The 14,365-nt window shown below is 42.9% G+C and overlaps 1 protein-coding gene across 2 annotated transcripts in view; it reads right to left on the bottom strand.

Annotated features, from left to right (window-relative positions):
- rab5b (RAB5B, member RAS oncogene family) overlaps positions 1-13,723 on the bottom strand; it is an 82,782-nt gene extending 69,059 nt beyond the window's left edge. Inside the window, exon 1 of one of the 2 annotated variants that reach the window (XM_068035742.1) lies at positions 13,633-13,723. The gene's annotated coding sequence lies outside the window, so the exon portion shown is untranslated. Of the gene's footprint in view, positions 1-12,957; positions 13,034-13,632 lie in introns of those variants that run through there. The other variant, XM_068035743.1, reaches the window with a different exon arrangement.
- Positions 13,724-14,365: the final 642 nt, after the last annotated feature.

The following is a 14,365-nucleotide window of genomic DNA, read 5'->3' on the forward strand; positions in this document are numbered from 1 at the left end:
CCTGGCACTGGTAGCAAAGCCTTCAATGCCTCAGTCCTAGCCTCTGGAATTTCCACCCTAAATCTCTTTACCTTTAAGAGCCTTCTCAAAACTCAAACTCTTCAAGCAAACTTTCCTTTACCGTCAAGTCTCTTGGCTTCCTGGCTCACCATCCATTGGTTTATAGTCATCTGTGAAGCACCTTGGAATGTTTAATTCATGTTATTTTGTACACAAAGTGAAAGATGAAGAAAAGTGAAGTCAGTACAAGGGAAGGTGCTGATTGGCGAGTAGCTGTTGAGTTTTTGTTTTTAAAGAGAAGACTTAACTTAGTTCATTTTTGTTAAGGTCAGTAATTCTAATAAATAGAGGTATGCCAGGGTGCCTCAGTCCCATGGAGTACACATCCTGTGCCATGTGGGAACTCCAGGATCCTTCTCGTGTCCTAGACAAAGTGTCATCAGCTGGAGGAGGTCGATGTCAGGGTTTCGGAGCTTGAGCAGGAGCCAGCGTCACTGTGGTACACTGTGAAGCTGAGAGCTACATGGGTGTGGTCACCCCATAGTTAAAAGGTGTGCAGGCAGAGAGGGAATGGATGACTGCCAGGCAGGTAGTGCAGGAGTGCCCTGACTGCATCTTGCTCTCCAACAAGTATTCAGTTCTGAACACTGGTAATGGTGGTGATTCATCTGGGGAATGCAACCAAAGCCAAGTCCATGACATCACCAGCGGCTCAACTGCACATGGGGGTAGGAAGAAGATTGGGAAAGCAATAGTGATAGGGGATCAGACAGGCTTTTTTACAGCCACAGATGTGAATCCAGGATGGTATGTTGCCTCCCTGGTGTCAGGGTCAAGGATGTTACTGAGCAGTTGTGGAGCACTGAGCGGGTGGGGGGGGGGGGGGGGGGGAGAAAAGGAGTGAACAGCTAGAGATATTGGTACCAATGACAAAGGTAAAAAGAGGGATGAGGTCCTGCAAGCAGAGTTTAGGGAGCTAGGTCAGAGACTAGCAAGCAGGACCTCAAAGATAGCAATCTCTGGATTACTCCCAGTGCCACGCACTATTAAGTATAAAAATAGAAGGATAGAGCAGATGAATGTGCGGCTAGAGAGATGGAGCAGGAGGGAGAGCTTTGGATTCCTAGGGCATTGGGAGCAGAAGTGGGAGCTCTACAGGCCAGATGGCTTACACCTCACCAGAACTGGGACCGATGTCCTTGTGGAGCAGTTTGCTAGCGCTGTAGGAGAGAGTATAAACTAACTTGGCAGGGGATGGGAACCAGGAGGTAGCATTAGAAATGAGAAATAAGGTGCACAAAGGATTAGGAGAGGCAGATAGCACTAGAGTACAAAATGGTAAGGTATTAGGTGGGGTCAGAGAGGGAATGTGATGAAATTAGATTTATAGTGCATGTTTGTAAATGCACAAAGCACGGTAAATAAGGGTGGTGAGCTGCAGATGCAGATAACCGCATGAGAATATGACGTTGTGGCAATAATGGAGACCTGGCTCAAAAAAAGGGCAGGAATGGGTACTAAATATTCCTTGATACAAGATATTCAGGAAGGGGCGGGGGGGGGGGGGGGGGTACAGTATTAAAGGAGAATATTACAGTGCTGGAGAGAGGATGTCCTGGAAGTGTCATGGATAGAATCCTTTGGGTTAGAGTTAAGCAACAACAGAAGTACTATTACATTATAGGTCACTGACTAGCGGGAAAGATATAGAGAAAATTTGCAGGAAAATTACAGAGCGGTGCAAAAACTACAGAGTAGTAATAATTGGGGACTTAAAATTATCCTAATATAAACTGGGATAATAGCAGTGCTAATGGAAGAAGGGGAAGAGTTTTTGAAGCGTGTTCAGCAGAATTTTCTTGGTCCATATATGGCCCAATGAGAAAAGAGGCAGTCCTGCATCTGGTTCTGGGGAATGAAGTGGGTCAAGTGTCAGTAGGGAATCATTTAGAGAACTGTGATCATTGTATTATAAGCTGTAGGTTAGCTATCAAAAAGGACAAGGAGCAATCTAGAGTAAAAATAGTTAATTGAACAAGGGCCAATTTCAGTGGGGTGGGAACAGATCTGGCCCAAGTAAACTGGAATCAAGATTGGCAGACAAAACTTTAGCGGAACAATGGGTTGCTTGAAAGAGGATATCGTTCAGGTAGATGAAGTACACTCCAAGGGGGAATGCAGGGCAAATAACGCCAGAGTTTCCTGGATAACGAAAGGGAAAGTAAGATGAGCAGAAAAAGGGTGCATATGGCAAATGTCAGGATAATACAAGTGAAAATCAGCTGATTATAGAAAGTTCAAAGGGAAGTGAAAAAGGAAATGAGGCAAAGGGAGAGTATAAGAGAAGAGAAAGACAGCTGACATAAAAGGGAATCCAAAAGTCTTTTACAGGCACATAAATAGTAAGAGGAGTGGAGCCGTACAGGGACCGAAAAGGGGATCTACGCTTGAAGGCTGAGGGCATGGTTGAGGTACTAAATCAGTACTTTGCATTTGTCTTTACAAAGTAAGATGAAGTCGTGAAAGAGTCAAGATACTGGATGAGCTAAAAATTGATAGAGGTGGTATGAAAGAAGCTAGCTGTACTTAAATAGAATATGAATGTAAGCTAGCAAAAAATATAGAAGCTTTTACCGTCTGTTTTTATTGGTATGTAAAAAGGAAACGTTTGGCTAAGACAAATGTGGGTCCATTACAGGCAGAGTCAGGAGAATTTATAAGGGGAATTGAGAAATGGCAGAAGCTAAATGATTACTTTCTGTCTGTCATCACTGAGGAAGATACAAAAAATCCCAGAGAAGTAGAGATCCAAGGGATTAGGGGGAATGAGGAATTTAAGGAAATTAGTATTAGTAAGAAGGTTGTATTGGAGAAATTAATGGGGCTGAAGGTTGATAAGTCCCCAGGACCTGGAATTCTACATCCCAGAGTGTTGAAAGAGGTAGCTATGGAAATAGTGGATGCAGTGGTGATCATCTTCCAAAATTCTATAGATTCTGCAGCAGTTCCTGCAGATTGGAAGGTTGCAAATGTCACCCCACTATTTAAGAAGGGAGGGAGAGAGAAAACAGGGAATTGCAGACCTATGAGCCTTACATCAGTCGTTGGGAAAACGCTAGAATCTATTCTAAAGGATGTGATAAATGGACAGTTGGATAATGATCTCATTGGATATAGTCAACATGAATTTATGAATGGAAAATCATGTTTGACGAACCTGTTGAGTTTTTTGAGGATGTCACCAACAGAATTGATAAAGGGGAGTTGGTGGACATGGTATACTTGGATTTTCAGAAGGCTTTTGATAAAAGTCCCCCATAGGAGGTTAGTTAGCAATATTAAAGCACATGGGATAGGAGGTAATATACTGGCATGGATTAAGGATTGGTTAACAGGCAGAAAACAGAGAGTAGGAATAAACAACTCATTCTCGCATTGACAGGCTGTGAATAGTGGGGTACCGCAGGGAGCAGTGCTTTGGCCCCAGCTGTTCACAATATATATCAATGATTTAGATGTGGGGACTATATGTAGTATTTCCAAGTTTGCAGATGACACAAAACTAGGTGGGAATGTGTGTTGTGAGAAAAATGCAAAGAGGCTTCAAGGGGATTTAGAAAGAGTTGAGTGGGCAAGAATGTGGCAGATGGAATATAATGTGGAAAAATGTGAGGTTATCCACTTTGGTAAGTGGAACAGATGTGCAGAATATTTCTTAAATGGCAAGAGATGGTCATTGAAAGCTAACACACAGGTGCAGCAAGCAATTAAAAGGCGAACATACCATTAGCCTTCTATTGCAAGAGGATTTGACTACAGGAGTAGTAAAGACTTGCTTCAATTGTATAGAACCTTGATTAGACCGCACTTGGAGTACTGTGTGCAGTTTTGGTCCCCTTACCTTAGGAAGGATATTATTGCCATAGAGGAAGTGCAACAAAGGTTCACCAGACTTGTTCCTGGGATGGTGGGACTGTCCTATGAAGAGAGTTGGGGAAACTGGGCCTGTATTCTCTCGAGTTGCAAGAAAGAGATGATAGAAACATAGAAAATAGGAGTAGGCCATTCGGCCCCTCAAGCCAGCTCCACCATTCATTATGATCTTGGCTGATCATCCAACTCAGTAACCTGTTCCCACTTTCGCCCCATATCCTTTGATCCCTCTAAACCCAAGAGCTATATCTAACTACAGCTATAGCTACAAAATACTTAAAGGGGTAGACAAGGTAGGTGCAGGTAAGATGTTTCCCCTGGTTGGGGAGTCTAGAACCAGGGGACACAATTTCAAAATAAGGGGGAAACCACTTAGGACCAAGATGAGGAGAAATTTCTTTACTCACAGGGTTGTGAATCTTTGGAATTCTCTACCTCAGAGGGTTCTGGAAGCTCAGTCATTGAGTAAGTTTAAAGCAGAGATTGACAGATTTCTACATACCAATGACAAAGGGATATAGGGATAGTGTGGAAAAAAGGCATTGAAGTGGATTATCAGCCATGATCGTATAGAATGACCGAGCAGGCTCAATGGCCTACCCCTGCTCCTATGTTCCTAAAATTGATAAGTCACCAGGACCAGATGGGATGCATCCGAGGATACTTAGGAAAGTAAGGGTGTAAATTGCAGCTGTACTGGCCATAATCGTCCAATTCTTCTTAGATACAGGGATGGTGCCAGGGGACTGGAGAATTGCAAATATTACACCCATGTTCAAAAATTTAAAAAAAAAGTGCAAGAATAAACCCAGCAGCTACAGGCCTGTCAGTTTAAGCTCAGAGGTGGGAAAGCTTTTAGAAACAATAATCTGGGACAAAATTAAGCCATTTGGACATGTATGGATTAATTAAGGAAAGCCAGCACTGAATGTTAAAGACAAATCATGTTCAACTAACTTGAGTTTTTTGATGAGGTAACAGAGAAGGTTGATATGGGTAATGTGGTTGATGTGGTGGACATGGACTTCCAAAAATGCATTTGACAAAGCCACATAATAGGCTTGCCAACAAAGTTCAAGGCCCTGGCATAAAAAGGGACAACGGCAGCATGCATACAAAGTTGGCTATGCGACAAAAAACAGCAGTGGCGAACTGTTGCTTTTTGGACTGGAGGAAAGCATACAGCTGGATTCCCCAGGGATCGGTACTTAGGACTACTGCTTTTCTTGATATGTATTAACAACCCAGACTTGCATATACAGGGCATAACTTCAAAATACGCAGTTGACATAAATCTTGGAAGTACTGTAAATTGAGAGGAAGATAGCAATAGACTTCAAGAGGGGACACAGAGGCTGGTGGAATGGGCAGACACATGTAGATGAAATTTAATGCAGAGATGTGTGAAGTGATACATTTCGGTAGGAAGCACAAGGAGAGGCAGTATATAATAAAGGTGCAATTCTAAAGGGAGTGCAGGAACAGAGACACCTGGTGGTATATGTGCACAAATCGTTGAAGGAAACAGACTTTAGGAAGGATGTGACAGCTTTGTAGAGGGTGCAGGAAAGATTTACAAGAATGGTTCCAGGGATAAGGGACTTCAGTTACATGGATAGATTGGAGAAGCTGGGGTTGTTCTCCTTACAGAAGGTTGAGAACAGATTTGATAGGAGGTATTCAAAAGTTATGAGAAGTCTAGACAGAATAGATAGAAAGAAAGCGTTCCCACTGTCGGAAGAGTCAAGAACCAGAGGACACCAATTTAATATGATTTGCAAAAGAAGTAACAGTGGCATATGGAAAAACATTTTTATGCAGCGAGTGGTTAGGACACGCAATGGACTGCCCGAGTCCCTGGTTGAGGCAGATTCAATTGTGGTTTTCAAAAGGGAATTTGATTAGTACCCGAAGAGAAAAAAAATTTGTGCACAGGGTTACAGGGAAAGCGCAAGGGAGTGGGACTAGGTGAGCTGTTCTTGCAGAAAGCCAGCACAGACACAATGGGCCAAATGTCCTACTTCTGTTCTGTAACCATTCTTTGATTCCATGTCAATGCTCAGGAATGCAACAATTTTCCACTCGCCACACTGTACCGGCACTGAACATCTCCAGATCATCTGCCCAAATGCAGAGTGAAGCTTGCTTTATCTACACTGCACCAATTATATGGCTTAACTTCAGAAAAATAATCCATATATCACCAATGTGCATCTTTAATTTGCAAAACCAGTTATCTGTATAGGCCTCAGCAATAATTTATGCCAAATTCTGACAGTTTTATGCTACTGACTCATGTCCAACAAGAATGGATTGAAACTGCCGAAATTCATTTCATTTTTTTGCTGGCAATGGGAAAACTTGCATTCTATCACTGGCCTAGATTCAAACCCAAATGAAAGATGTGAAAGTACATTGTGCTAATTTAGAATTGGGAATTTATAATGGGGAACAAAGAAATGGCAGACCAATTAAATACATATTTTGGTTCTGTCTTCACAAAGGAGGTCACAAATTACCTCCCAGAAATGTTGGGGAACATAGGGTCTAGTGAGGAGAAGGAACTGTATGAAATCAGTATTAGTAGGGAAATGATGTTCGGGAAATTGACAGGATTGAAGGCCGATAAATGCCCAGGGCCTGATAATCTACATTCCAGAGTACTTAAGGAAGTGGCCCTTGAAATAGTAGATGCATTGCTGGTCATTTATCAAAATTCTATAGACTCTGGAACAGATCCAACGGATTGGAGGGTAGCTAATGTAACCCCACTATTGAAAGAAGGAGGTACAGAGAAAACAGGGAATTATAGACCGGTTAGACTATCAGCAGTGGGAAAAACGCCAGAGTCCATTATAAAAGATGTAACAGCAGAGCACTTCGAAAACAGTGACAGGATCAGACAAAGTCAACATGGATTTACGAAAGGGAAATCATGCTCGACAAATCTACTGGAATGTATTGAGGATGCAACTCCTTTTTTTCTTTTGGGCCTCCTTATCTCGAGAGACAATGGATACGCGCCTGGAGGTGGTCAGTGGTTTGTGAAGCAGCGCCTGGAGTGGCTATACAGGCCAATTCTGGAGTGACAGGCTCTTCCACAGGTGCTGCAGAGAAATTTGTTTGTTGGGGCTGTTGCAACTGAGGATGCAACTAGTAGAAGAGATAAAGGAGAACCAGTGGAAGTGGTGTATTTGGACTTTCAGAAGGCTTTCGATAAAGTTTCACATAATAAGAGATTAGCGTGCAAAATTAAACAACGTGCGATTGGGGATAAGGAACTGACATGGATAAAGAACTGGCTGGCAGACAGGAAACAAAGAGTAGGAATAAACAGGTCTTTTTCCGAGTGGCAGGCAGCGACTAGTGGGGTACCGCAGGGATCAGTGCTAGGACTCCAGCTATTCACAATATATATTGATATAGATGAGGGAATTAAATGTAATATATCCAAGTTTGCAGATGACGCAAAGCTGGGTGAGAGTGTGAGGAGGATGCAGATAAGCTCCAGTGTGATTTGGACAGGTTGAGAGTGAGTGGGCAAATACAGGGCAGATGCAGTATAATGTGGATAAATGTGAGGTTATCCACTTTGGTGGCAAAAACGGGAAGGCAGATTATCTGAACGGCGACAGATTGGGAAAGGAGGAGGTGCAGCGAAACCTGTGTGTCCTTGAGCACCAGTCGCTGAAAGTAAGCATGCAGGTGCAGCAAGCAGTTAAGAAGGCAAATGGTATGTTGGCCTTCATTGCGAGAGGATTCGAGTACAGGAGCAGGGATTTCTTGCTGCAATTATATAAGGCCTTGGTAAGACCACACCTTGAATCTTGTGTGCAGTTTTGGTCTCCTTATCTGAGGAAGGATGTTCTTGCTATGGAGCGAAGGTTCACCAGAGTGATTCCTGGGATGGCAGGACTGACATATGAAGACAGATTAGGTTGATTAGGCTTGTGCTCGCTAGAATTTAGAAGGAGAAGGCATCTCAGAGAAACCTACAAAATTCTAACAGGACTGGACAGAATAGATGCAGGAAGGATGTTCTCGATGGCGGGGGAGTCCAGGACCAGGGGTCACAGTCTAAGGATAAGGGATAAGCCATTTAGGACTGAGATGAGGAGAGATTTCTTCACCCAGATAGTGGTGAACCTGTGGAATTCTCTACCACAGAAAGCAGTTGAGACCAAATCATTAAGTATATTCAAGAAAGAGTTAGATATAGTTAGAGTCATAGAGTCAGAGTTTTACAGCACAGAAACAGGCCCTTCGGCCCAACGCACTTGCACCAACCATCAAGCACCCATCCTATCTAATCCCATTTTCCTGCACTTGGCCTGTAGCCTTGTATGCTATGGCATTTCAAGTGCTCATCTAAATACTTCTTAAATGTTGTGAGCGTTCCTGCCTCTACCACCCCTTCAGGCAGTGTGTTCCAGATTCCAACCACCCTCTGGGTGAAAAAATTTTTCCTCAACTCCCCTCTAAACCTCCTGCCCCTTACCTTAAATCTATGCTCCCTGGTTACTGACCCCTCCACTAAGGGAAAAAGTTTCTTCCTATCTATCCTATCAATGCCCTTCATAATTTTGTATACCTTAATCAGGTCCCCCCTTCAGCCTTCTCCACTCCAGGAAAGCAACCCTAGCCTATCTAGTCTCTCTTCACAACTGAAATGCTCCAGCCCAGGCAACATCCTGGTGAATCTCCTCTGCACCCTCTCCAGTGCAATCACATCCTTCCTATAGTGTGGTGACCAGACCGGTACACAGTACTCCAGCTGCGGCCTAACCAGCATTTTATACAGCTCTAACTTAACCTGCCTGCTCTTATATTCTATGCCTCGGCTAATAAAGGCAAGGATCTCGTATGCCTTCCTAACCACCTTATCCACCTGTGCTGCTGCCTTCAATGATCTATGGACAAGTACACCAAGGTCCCTCTGACCCTCTGTACTCCCTGGTACATTATATATTCCTTTGCCTTGTTAGTCCTCCCAAAGTGCATCACCTCACACTTCTCAGGATTAAACTCCATCTGCCACTGCTCTACCCATTTTAACAGCCCGTCTATACCGTCCTGTAATTTAAAGCTTTCCTCCTCACTATTTATGACACCAATTTTCGTGTTGCCTGTGAACTTACTGAACATTCCTCCTATACTCACGTCTAAATCATTAATATACACTACAAACTGTAAGGGTCCCTGCACTGATCCCTGCAGTACCCCAACGGTCACAGGCCTCCATTCACAAAAACAATCCTCGACCATCACCCTCTGCCTCCTGCCACTAAGCCAATTTTGGATCCAATTTGCCAAATTACCCTGGATCCCATGGGCTCTTACCTTGTTAACCAATCTCCCATGCGGGACCTTATCAAAAACCTTACTGAAGTTCACGCAGACCACATCAACTGCTTTACCCTCATCTACACATCTAGTCACCTCGTCGAAAAATTCAAACAAATTTGTTAAACATGATCTCCCCCTGACAAAGCCATGCTGACTATCCCTGATTAATCCCTGCCTCTCCAAGTGGAGATTAATCCTGTCCCTCAGAATTTTTCCAATAATTTTCCTACCGCTGACGTTAGACTCACAGGCCTATAATTACCTGGTTTATCCCTGCTACCCTTCTTGAGTAGTGGTACCACAGTCGCTGTCCTCCAGTCATCTGGTACCTCTCCTGTGGCCAGACAGGATTTGAAAATTTGTGTCAGAGCCCCTATCTCCTCCCTTGCCTCACAAAGCAGCCTGGGATACAGCTCATCTGGGCCTGGAGTTTTATCCACCTTTAAACCCGCTAATACAGCTAATACTTCCTCCTTTTCAATGCTAATTTGATCAAGTACATCTGATCACTACAGCTACATCATCCCTCTCCATAGCGAACACAGATGAAAAGTAATCATTCAAAACCTCACCTATGTCCTCCAGCTCCACACAGATTGCCTCTTTGATCTCGAACAGGCCCCACTTTTTCCCTTAACATACTTATAAAACGCCTTGGGATTTTCCTTTATCTTGTCTGCCAGTGATTTTTCATGCCCTCTCTTTGCTCTCCTAATTACTTTTTTTTTTTAAGTACTCCCCTACACTTTCTATACACCTCTAGGGCCTCCACTGTTTTCAGCACTCTAAATCTGCATTAAGCCTCCTTTTTTTCCCCTTATCCAATCCTCTATATCCCTTGACATCCAGGGTTCCCTTGACTTGTTAGTCCTACTCTTCACCTTTCTTAGGGCTAAACAGATCAAGGGATACGGTGAGAAAGCGGGGATACGGTGAGAAAGCGGGGATACGGTGAGAAAGCGGGGATACGGTGAGAAAGCGGGGATACGGTGAGAAAGCGGGGATACGGTGAGAAAGCGGGGATACGGTGAGAAAGCGGGGATAGGGTACTGAATTTGGGTGATCAGCCATGATCGTATTGAATAGTGGAGCAGGCTCGAAGGGCCGAATGGCCTATTCCTGCTCCTATTTTTCCATGTTTCTTAATCCATGCCAGTTTATTACCTCCTATCCCATGCGCTTTAATTTTGCTAACGAACCTCCTGTGGGGGACTTTACCAAAAGCCTTCTGAAAATCCAAGTATACTAAATACACCGATTCCCCTTTATCAATTCTGTTGGCAACATCCTCAAAAAACTCCAACAGGCTCATCAAACGTGATTTTCCATTCATAAATCCATGTTGACTATGCCCAAATCAGATTATTATCCAAGTAACACAAACAAGAAATGCTGGAAATACTAAGCAAGTCTGGCAGCATCCATGGAGAGAGAAGCAGAGTTGACATTTCAGGTCAGTGACCCTTCATCCTTTTTACATGTCTATAGAAGCTTTTACAGTATGTTTTTTGCTAGTTTACTTTCATAGTCTATTATCCCTTTATCATTTTCATGGTCCCCCTTTACTATATTCTAAAATCCTCAGGTGTACTGCTATTTCTGGCAACTTTATGGCCTTTTCTTTTAATCTTATACAACTCTTAACTTCCTTTGTTAGCCAACGTTGACTGCCTTTTCTTCAGGGGTTTTTGTGTCTTGAAGGAATATATAATTGCTGTAAACTATGTAATATTTCTTTAAAGACTATCTATTCCTGTGCATTGTCATACCTTTTAAGGTATTTTCCCAATCCACCTCAGCCTTAAATTTTTTTAAAGCTGTAATGGGAAGTCAGTGGGATTGGTATTCTAGTAGGATGAGATCAAATGGGTGCAAGGGCCTCCTTCATGTGACTTCATCTTATGATCCTGCTGTTCAATCACATAGTAACCATGATAGAGATATCATCAATACCCTATTCCAACCTCTGCTTTTGGCTGAAGGTTGATGAACAAAGAACTGCACAAAGGTTAAATAAGGCTGTAATCCTAATAAAAGTTTAGTTCTGTACACTTTAATTCTATTTTTAAATTATTTTACAAAGTCATACTCCAGCAGGCAGAAAAACATACATTACTCTCCTACATTATGTTTATATGGGAATGCTTCCATCTCTTACATTGTAAAGTTATTTTTATATGCATGTTTCTTTTGTCATTTAGTCATAAACTGTTGCCAGTCCATTTAAAAATTCAGTACTTTCCTCATTACGTTACCTGCAAGACTTTCCCATTTGTCACAATGTTCACATTTTTTCCAGAGATAAATCGGTTTATATTTTATAAGCACATTCCTGACAATGAATTGCTTAATAATCAATAAATTCATTCTCAATAAATCAGCAGAAATGCAAAAGCCATTCACCGTTTTTGGAATCATTTTTTAGTCAACTAGGGCAAGGTCATTAGTGCTGGGAAATGGAACACTTTTTATTTCAGGCATCCAGTCTCAGCACTATGTAATCCCAGATCAGGTATAATGCATATAGTTACATAGGTAAGCACTCTCAAAGGCAACCTTCAAAAATAATTCTACCATGTCTGTATCACAATTATCCACTAGCCAATTTGGCATCAAATTAAGAACAGTTTTTACACTGAGTCCATGCCCACTTAGAACTCGATTGATCCAACCAAAAGTCATTCCACAACAGGCCCCTACTGACAGAAAGTAGAGAAAATCATCTCACCAATTTAGGTGAATTTGGACTCAAGTCCCAAAAATGGTTATATAAAAGCAAAATACTGCGGATGCTGGAAACCTGAAATAAAAACAATAAATGCTGGAACCACTGAATGCTGACTGCCAGACCTGCTGAGTGGTTCCAGCATTTCTTGTTTTTATCCCAAAAATGGTTATTCAGCTTTTTATCTGAGACATGAAGTATATCACTGACAGCTCCTATGTGAACAGGCAGCTGAGGTACATGATGCACTCCATTTTTAAAAGAATTATAACAAAGCTGCTGCTATGTTAGTTTCTGATTAAATGAGTGATAGTAGTACAATTCAATTCCCTACATGGCAAAGTACTGATTACAGTCATGTCACTGAAGGTGATGTCAAAAAGATGTCAAATAATTCACCAAAAGATAGGGTCAGAAATATTAGTTGGCAAGTCACTCTATTCCACTCCAAATGCATCTACCTCTTTATGGACATTTCAAAAGCAAGGCCAGAGTCCTAGGTCACCCTCTCCGTGCAGTCAAGGAATCAAAAACATTAACAGCCAGTTACTGTTTTAGAGACTGTAATCTAATCTTGGCGTTCAGGTGACAGTTAAAGCCCTGTAAGCTGTGCTCTTGCATCTAAGAGGTATAAACCCCTCAATTATGTTCCTGTTATAATCACTCACAGAAATCACATACAAAAGAAAATTAGAAATCCTGCAAGACCTTCAAAAGGTAGATATCAATTTGAAAATTTCACACTTCAAAAGGCTAATTAGACACCAATCAATAACAAGTTCCACATGTCCTATATCAACACATCTAACTCACTTCCTTCTCAGTGTTTACACAGGAGATACTCAACCAAGAATCCTCCTTTAACAACAAACGTCCAACAGAAGTGCTCAGTGTAATTCATTCCTATATATGTATTGCTGGGCTTGATCAGGTTTGACTATGCTTTATCTTACATGAGCTTGTCACAAGCAATAGTTTCTTCGATCAGTCTTGTCTGGATCTCTGTAATACATTTATCCGAAAATATTTGGAAACTCCATCAGGGATAATTGTCTGAGGCAGAACCATTCCAAAAACAAGCCCCGTCAGTGCAGCTGGATAGAGGAAAAACTCAAGTGACTTTTAACAATGCTCGGTGTAGTCAGTGGGGTGAAACAAAGCCACTGCTGCGCCCAGCACCCACCTCACTCAACCAAAAAACAGTTGCGCACCCAAAATACACAGCAAGCCACAGGCTGGAGTTATCACCCAGCCTTTGGCGCAAGCTCCATCCCGGGGGGGGGGTCGGGGGCGTGGGAAAGCTAGAGCCCGGGGGGGAGGGGTGGAGCCCGGGGGCTTGGAGACCCCTTTCAACTCCAGCCACAGTTAAAGGCCGCGGGCTCGGCATCGGCTGTCAAAAGCCAACATCTGTGTTGAACCTACAACTCGAGGCCGGAGAGACCCCGGGCCGGGGCTCCGAAGGCCGGCAGATACCGCTCCAGGGTGGGGCGAAGAAGGGTTTGCTCCAGACAGGGACTCCCGCAATCAGCTGACAGCTGTAGCCTAGATGTAAACAAACCCGCCCATGGCTATCTGAGCCGCTGACAACAAGCCAAGCAGCTCCTCTCCCTCCCTGAGCCGCTCCTTACCTGCTCCGTCCCGCCGCTTCACTCCTCACAGCCGCCGCACTCACTTCCGCCGCCGCCGCCGCGCTGAAAGTGTCTCCATCCGCCGCAAACAGTGCCCTTATTGTCCCGAGCGCAGGCTGCATGGAGCTTTGCTGATGTGGGATCACACTGCGCAATTGTTTTTTTTACTGGAGTCAGATCAGCTGCATCACAAATCTAGTTCAATTAGTCTCTCTATTGTCAGAGTGGGATAAAAGTGTAGCTTTATCTTTAATATAATGAAAGTAAACGAACCTTTCTCCAAATAGGCCAACTATATATTTCAAAAGTGTTTTTATGTCAAACACTTGACAGGATTGTGCAAGTTGCGTCGAAATGCATAGTTACATCGCCAAAAATGACATCCCATTGTTATCACATGATGCCATTAGGACAAAAAATTTATAGTGATGTTTTTGGCGTAATCTCCTTCCTTCTTAACAAAGATAGTGTCCCTTTAAAAGATGGTATGTTAGCCTCCTCCACTGAGGCATACTACAATGGACTTTTTTAAATCCTCAATATATGGGCACCCCAGCTGACAAGGCTGCATTTTATTACCCTGGGAAGGTAGTGATGGGCCTTCTTCAACTGCTGTAACCCTTGTGGAAATGGTGTTCCCATGATGGCCTTCAGTTAGGATTCCCAACCCTTCAGAATTGTCCTCCAGTCTTCAAGAATTAAAAACTAATCTCCTGGACACTATTGAAACACG

The sequence above is a fragment of the Heterodontus francisci genome, chromosome 7 (genome assembly GCF_036365525.1).
Source record: "Heterodontus francisci isolate sHetFra1 chromosome 7, sHetFra1.hap1, whole genome shotgun sequence".
In the NCBI taxonomy this organism is placed as follows: domain Eukaryota; kingdom Metazoa; phylum Chordata; class Chondrichthyes; order Heterodontiformes; family Heterodontidae; genus Heterodontus; species Heterodontus francisci.